The 7690-nt window shown below is 47.6% G+C and overlaps 1 protein-coding gene across 11 annotated transcripts in view; it reads right to left on the reverse strand.

The window, feature by feature from the left end:
• The window catches only part of Dab1 (DAB adaptor protein 1), a 1089646-nt gene extending 1085635 nt beyond the window's left edge, over positions 1–4011 (reverse strand). For 6 of the 11 annotated variants that reach the window (XM_021228422.2, XM_021228419.2, XM_021228428.2 and 3 more), the window contains exon 1: positions 3772–4010. The gene's annotated coding sequence lies outside the window, so the exon portion shown is untranslated. Of the gene's footprint in view, positions 1–3771 lie in introns of all 11 variants that reach the window. The other 5 variants (XM_040757055.1, XM_040757054.1, XM_040757053.1 and 2 more) reach the window with 3 other exon arrangements.
• Positions 4012–7690: the final 3679 nt, after the last annotated feature.

Consider the following 7690-nt stretch of genomic DNA (forward strand, 5'->3'; position numbering starts at 1 on the left):
AGAACAGAGGGAACAGGGGCTTCACACAAGAGAGAGGTCTTTGTGTGATGTTCCTTGCAAGATGGATCTTGAGGGAGGAGTTCAGTTCACTGGACCAAAGATCAGCACCATGGTTTCAAATGGGTAGAGCAGCAGAGGTAGGTACATGTGGAGTATAAATAGAATAGGAATGCATATGTATAAACAGGTGGATACCAGTGTGACATGCATCAATGTTTGAGGGATGCAATACAACTGTGTTGGTATGGCTAGAGGGGTAAATGAGGGTATGGTGCTGTGTACATGTGATTTGATGTATGGGTACAAACAGACTTTGTGTATATATGAGTATGCTTGTGACACTGTGCTTTTGTGTGTGTGCCTGTGCTCCTATATTTATAAGCATACATGTACATGTGTGAGAAATATGCTATGTGTATATTTGCGAGCAAGATTATGTGTATATACAAGATCATGGTGCTGTAAATATACCTTGGGTGTGCACATGCGGTATGAATGAAGTATGTACATATGTGTGTGACAGCATGTATGTATGTTGGGATGTAAGCCAGGACATGTGCTTATATAAGCATTACAATATGCATGTATATGTGTGATTGTGTATGCACTGGTATGAGGGTGTGTGGTACTGAGTGCAAGTCGCAAGGGTGTATGTATTGAAATGCATGTGTGAAACACTGGGAAGGGGGGAGGAGGCCAGCGAGTGAAAGCCCTTGATGTCTGTGGTCAGGAATTTGAATAATATGCTCTAGGCAGTAGGGCACCCTTTATGGTTTTGATCTGGAAAGAGATGTGATCAAAGGCGTGTTTTAGAAAGATCATATCAGCTACAGATGATCCTGTTCCAGTGGGCAGAAGACGATCTGGGAAGCCTAAATGATGCCTGCATGGGAATTAGGTGACTCATTCCCCCATTACCTCATTATACTTCACTTTATTTCCCCAAGGTTAAATAAATAATACACTTTTTAAAAACTTGTCCATTCCATGGAAGAATGATTTCCCCAAACAAAGGGACACCTCCTTCAAATCATTAGATGTTCGGCCTCACTTGATCCAGTCAAAAGCAAGCTCTCAACTGGCCACAGCAACACTACTCTGCAAACACAGCAGACCTGGCTCCCACTGCACCAATGGGAAACCCTAGGCAAGGGCGGGAGGGTGAGAGATGGAGTCAAAAGCTTCCTGTGATTCAACACTTATTTAGTAACTGTCTAGTCGTATGAAAGGAGTGTCTCAAGCAGCAAGCCTCTTTGGAACAACTCTAGTGCAGCTTAAACGCTTCTCTCACTTTTTTTTCCAAGACAGATGACAGGACAAGACATGTTTCATATGAGCACTATTCTTTCTCTTGGTGCTCATGTCCCTGCCCCCTGAATCTCCTCTGCATCCCTTCTCTGCTCCCCGTGTCTCCTTCCTCCTTCCCACTCTCTGGCTGTATCTGAAATCTTGAGCTATCTCTGTCTCTTCATTTCTCATCACCACCATTCCACCACCACCCCTTTTTGTCTATCTTTTCCTCTCTCATCATTCTCCCATATCTCTTCCTACTCTAAAAGAAAAAAAACTAGTCTATTTTAGAAAAAGAGCAAGGTCTTGGCTAGCACCAGAATCTACAACAAATATAGTCATTGCAAAGCAACTGGCTGAGATCAGCTTCTAAGGGGAAAAAATACTTAGCAACCAGCAAGCACTGAAGGGTAGCCACTCATTTTGAAGAAAATAAGAGTAGCCTATGGCTCACAGCTGCCCCATTAACACCAGTATCACTAGGTTCTCTTCCAGCTGGGCAATTCCTGTTTGCTAAGGAGCTCCAGCCAGCGCTCTCCCTCTGCACTGGGTAGGAGCTGGCCCTACCATCACATTGCACAGCCCAGCTATTCCTCCCACCCAGCACAGCAGGGGGAAAAAAAACATAAGATTCAGAGCCAGCTCCTGTCAGCACTGCAGGCATTGCTGAGACCAACCCGGATCACATCACCGGTAGAGATGGGTGCCCTGACGATGAAAGCCAAGGAAATCCCGTTACTGGAAACCTCAAGCATAGGACCTGTTGCAAAACCTTGTCTGTTCGAGGAAACAGCTCCAGGTTTTTGCCTTTGGAATAGGTTTCTACTACCTTATATGCAGGTGTCCAAACAGATAGAAGCAGCTTAAGCTCGGCACCAAAAAAAAGGAGTTAAAAAAACAGATGGTGCGTTTGGAATCCACTGCATGCACCCTGCAAAGGGGACGTGATGGGGAAGTGTGTAGGAAGGAAGGCTGCAGCGGTGGAAGGCTCTTAGCTCTGAAGACCTTTTTAATATGGCTGTATTGTAATACTGCAGTGCCAAACCCCACCAGTGGTTCCAAAAAAGAAAAGGGGAGAGAAAAAAAAAAGAAACCTTGCTATGCAGCAGAACTTCCCATCCCTGGAAACAGATTGCCTCCCTTTTGCGCCCTTTTAATAATGGCTTTATTTAGCACAATCGGGGGAGATGTGTGTTCTGCTCGGCAGTGTACAGAAAGCTCCGTCTGCAGCCACACGATTCTTCCTACATGAAACTAAGATGCAATTCTCAAAACTCAGCCTCCCAAAGCGCAGCAATGCCACTGCGAGGAGCTGCAATTCACAGAGGGAGCTCCTTGGAGGGTTTTGGGGGGGGGGAGGTCAGGCACGCAAGGGGGCACACCTTTCTCCAAGCAGTTGGATACAACATGCTGCCTGTGAGGTCCACGCCAGACTGTGCTGTCAAGGGTTAATTTCTTCAGCAAAAACTGAAACACGCATACACCCCTACTCTGTCAATTCCCCACCATCTCGGTCACCATCGCAAACCATCGCACACCTGAATCTTCTTAATCTTAAATTCCAGAATCGCCCCTCCCACTAGTCCTATCTTTTTGGGAACAGCTCCTGCACCTGGGCTCGATTCCCACCTCAGCACCGGTGGAAGCTCAGAAAGCCCGGCATAATTATTTTCCTACAAGGTTATGCCTAATTGGCCACTAACCTAATTGATTAATCATCTCATTTTTTCAGAGCAACATCCAAGAGTCAGGCTAGCGAGGAGACTGGAAAGCATGTATGCAGTGCTTCAAGGGGTTAAAAATACAGACCTAAGGAAAGACCCCAGGCCAGCTAAACTGAAGTGGCCAAAAATGAAAAGAGAACGCCACCACAAAAGCAGGGAAATGCTCATGACCACAGGAAAACCAAGCCAGGAACCTCTAAGCTGCCAGAGTCCAACATGAATGAAGTTGTTTTTCCCCGGGGACCGAAGGGTTAAATGACTGCTCTTCAGCCTTATCTAGTCTGTGCTGGAGAGGAGCAGAATCCACTGGTCCCCATCTCAGGCAAATCCCCCTGGGGATCCTGAGGGTCTCCCTGGCTTTCTGACCACAACTTGTACCTCTGTGTAAGGCCCTCATCTGCTCCTTTGCGCGCTCCCCAAAACTTTGCGCACACTGCGGCCGCCGCCTGGCCGCTTTGCGCCACGGAACGCGCCACCAAGTCCAAGTGCTGTGGGCAACCCTACCGCAACCACCACCGCTCTGCTTTGGGCATCAGACTTTTCCTCCGCCTCCAGTCCCCACACCGGGGCTCCCTGGTGGCTGCGGGAACGCGCCTACCGGCCCGCAGTGTACATCATGGTCGCGGCGCTACAGACCACCACCCTGTAGGGTCCCTACGGCGTCCACCCGACGGCTGAACGCCTGAGACCACCCTTGCCCTGACGCGCCCACCCAGCTTCCCACGCCGCGGCTGCGGGGCGCAACACCTTCTCCTACCTTCCAGCCGCTGAGGACCACACTCTCTGCTCAGCCCTCTCGACTAATCATCCTCTGGCTGCAGAACAGGGAGGCTGGACTCTGCTTTTGTTCCCTGGGGCGGGGAGGTTCGTGTGGGGCCAAGGAGCGGGAGATGCCACAGAGCTGGGTGTCTGGGAGAAGAGAGGCTCACTCCCAGCAGCTCTGCTGGCAGCAGTAGTGGCGGCGAAGGCGGCAGCAGCGGTGGCAGCAGCGGCAGCAGCAGAGATAGTGCCGGCTCTCTGCAGGCTACATCTTTCATACCTTATACATCACTACCGAATTCCCCCGAATAGGAGAGCCCTTCAGCATTTCGCCACCTAACGCAGGAGCGGGCGCTGGTAACCTTGGTTTGGCTGGAGATGGCCACAGTATGCACAGTATGGACTCTGTTAGGCGGACAGGACCTCAATACACACTCGCCACTCACAAACTCCCTCCTAGACAACAACATCACCCACTATAACCATCACTGGTCTCCCTGCTCTCTGCTTAGGCAATCTGCATTTGCTCTCCAGAAGGTCTGGACTTTAGGAAAAGCAACAGTGATTTATTATGGAAACTCATTCTCAACCGCCTGTTTGGGTCTTCCCAGGGAGTGTCTTTGCACAGGAATTACCGCTGCAGATGCACCTTGGTGATTTCTGCACGCCTCGGGAGCAGGCTCGTAGGCACTGGGACGGGCAGCCAGCCACAGGGTCCACTTGCAGCCCTGAGGCCCTAGCAAATTGCTAAATGATTGAGTCCCTGTTGCTTCATCTATACATTGGGAATCAGATGAGTTTCCCTTTAAGGTTGTGGTGAGGGTAAACTAAGCACAGAGTGGAGCTTCCCAAACCAAGCCTTTTCTTCCATCTTCCAAGGAAAGCCTGCCCTTCCAAAAAAAATGTCAGCAACAATTCACTCAGTAAATATTTACCACGAGTTTATCTTGGTTTTATGCCACCTTCTATCTCATAGAGTAGAGCTTGCCTTGGATTTTCTTCTGTAGTGAAGACACAGAAAATAGGTAAACCAGGAAGAAATTGTTGGGTAGTAATAGTCACCCAAAGGAAAACAGATATGAAAACAAGAAATATGAGATGTCCGGTGCTACTTATACTGGCCTGTGGGCATATCCATGGGGCATATTCTTGATTGATGGTTAATTTGGGAGTGCCCAGCCCTCTGGGCTACTTCTGGACAGGTAGTCTTGGGTCTATAAGAAGTGAGCTGAGCAAACCATGGAGATCAAGGCAGTAAGCAGAGTTCCTCTAAGTTCTTCCATTCCTACCTCCAGGTACTGCTCCGTGTCCATGATGGACTGTAACTTACAAGATGAAATAACACCCATGGTTGCTTTTTGGGTCAGTGTTTTATCACAATAACAAACAAACCTGGGACAGGGACCTGCTTAGATCATAACCATGAACTGGAGTCCTCTGGGACCTTGTATCCAGGGAAGAGGAAACAGCAGATGCAAATGCCCTGGTGCAGGAACCGGTTAACCATATCTAAGGCGAAGGAGGCTTCACCTGTACCTAGAAGCAGCAAGAGTAGTGACCTCGTGGCATGGTATGAAGTGGGAAGTTCCGCTTGATAGGGAGGCTGACCTTCACAGAAGTCGATATAGGTAGTTAGAGTCTACACTGGGATTAAGGGTGTGAGTGTTGCATGTTTCTTGTGGGGTTTATTTATAAAAAGTTCACTCTGGCTGCAATGCAGAGAGTGAACTGCAGGGGGATAGGGCAGAAGCCATTGGGAGACAAATCAGTTAAGAGGCTCCAGGGAGCTTGATAAAAGTCCCTCCCCACCCCCTGGCTTCCATTACCACAGTAACTTTCCTCCATCCAACAAGCGATTCGGAGAAAGGGTCACGGGTGAGGAATTCAGACAGCCTGAACATGAGTCATCCCCAACCCACTCTCTGAATATCTTTTTCTTCAACCAGAAGATGTAATGGTAAAATATTCTCATAAATGTATTGTGATGGTAAAATGATACAAGGAAGGTGCACCAAGGGACTAAATAGCTGTTGATTGCATCTTTATGATCTCCTTACTTTGGGTCCCCAGGAACCTCCTGAGAACCTCATAACCCCTCTATCCCTATCTAGGGACAGCCTCTCCCAGAACTGTCCTGTTCCAAACCAGGAGGGGGAAACCCATGGAGCCAAATGCTTCTCTCAGATGTGTGGGGATGCTTGCATTCACAATGCTGGTCCCTGAACCCATCTGCCATCTTCTCAAGTAGAAAACAGATTTTCATTTTGTTTAGATCCTTTTGATGTTTTCCTGTCTGCCACACTCATCTAGCTTGAAGCATACAGGACATCATCATACGAAGCTCTCAAGCTATAAAAATAGAAAGGAAAGAGGGCTGGAAGTGGGGGGGGCGTGATTTGTAAAGCCAGAGAGGCAGGAGAGGAAAACAGGTAGGCTGTTCTCTCTTAGCAACGGGAAAGGTTCTCTTTGCTGAGAAACATGATCAATCCTTTACATGTGTGACCACAGCAGCTTCCAAAAGCCACTGGATCCCCTGTACCATGCCACCAAAGCTCCATGAGGTAAAACACAGGTAATTAGATACTGTGGCCTGTGACAGATAAAGGAGCACAAGCCAGTTAGGAGAAGTAGTAGAGCTGGAACCTGAATCCCTTCCTCTCAGGTCTGTATGCATTAGATGTCCTTAGACCTAACAGTGTTGGCTCCAAGAACCAGAGAAGTTTATACAATCGTGGTGCAGACTTAGGATCTCTAAAAGAGTCTATTCCTTCCCTTGCACCAAGCTTAATGCAATACACTTCCCCTCAACCTCCTCCATGACCCAAACTTGGGCTGTTGAAATTCAAAGGAGATCTTAAAGGCCGCACAGTCTTATAAACTGACTTATACCTTACCCCTGAGGTGTTTTAAATCAGAAGTGCTCCTGCTAGAGCTGTAATTCCAACTACACAAGAGACTGAGGCAAGAGGCTGATAACATCAAAGACTGTCCTGGTACATAGGACATTCTGCCCCCACAGGGAGACTGAAGGATTGGATAAGAATGTATCTCAGTGGTAGAGTGTGTGTGTAGCATATGGAAGGTTCTAGGTCCCATTTCTAATACCAAAAAATGAAGCACAACAAAATACCCCTATGCTAAGCGATGCATAGAAGCATTTTTGGATTATCTAGGATACTCTATGGGAATAAGGGACATAGCTCTGCTTGTACACTATCTCTGTGTTCTTGACAAATTAAATCCTCTCTAAGTTTAATAACCCCATCCATAAAATAGCCAGCATGTGCTCCTAGGTCTGGGAACTAGAGAGGATGCTGGGAGAATGTCAATATACAGTACACCGTAAACATTGCTAGCCTTTGCTATGTCTTTCCTCCTATTCCCCGCCATCATGGGTGTGTTGGTTAGCAACAATTGACTCTCCAGGGGAAAAATCAAATCCCTGACTTTGGTCTTTGTCAATTCCTTGGTATCCATGTTCCTGCTGACTTCAAGGATATGTCTAAAATAGATACGCTCTGGACATAGCACACTTCTGCCTAACACCCAACCAAAATCAATTTCAGACTAGGGACATCATCTGACAACTTAAAGAGTCCATTATTCTCTGTCCTAGACATTCACAAAAGTCCTGGAAGGAATATGTCTCCAGTCCCCCATTTGACAAATTGGGAAATTGAGACTCTGAGTGATTGAAAGGAGACAGGCAGAAAGTAAAAGTGAGAGGACTCAGTGTGAGGCTATTGCTCTGCAAAATCAGCGTGCCTTCCATTTTCTGTCCCCACCCTGCTGTAAGACTATCACTCAGATCCTGCCCAAAAGCCAAAGACCCCTCCTGACTTTCCTTATGACCATCCTAGCCCTGGTGTCGCCTCAGATGCCCTAGGAACCACATGTGATTGTGCAGATCAAATGAG

This window comes from Mesocricetus auratus, unplaced genomic scaffold (genome assembly GCF_017639785.1).
Source record: "Mesocricetus auratus isolate SY011 unplaced genomic scaffold, BCM_Maur_2.0 Super-Scaffold_100014, whole genome shotgun sequence".
Taxonomy (NCBI): Eukaryota; Metazoa; Chordata; class Mammalia; order Rodentia; family Cricetidae; genus Mesocricetus; species Mesocricetus auratus.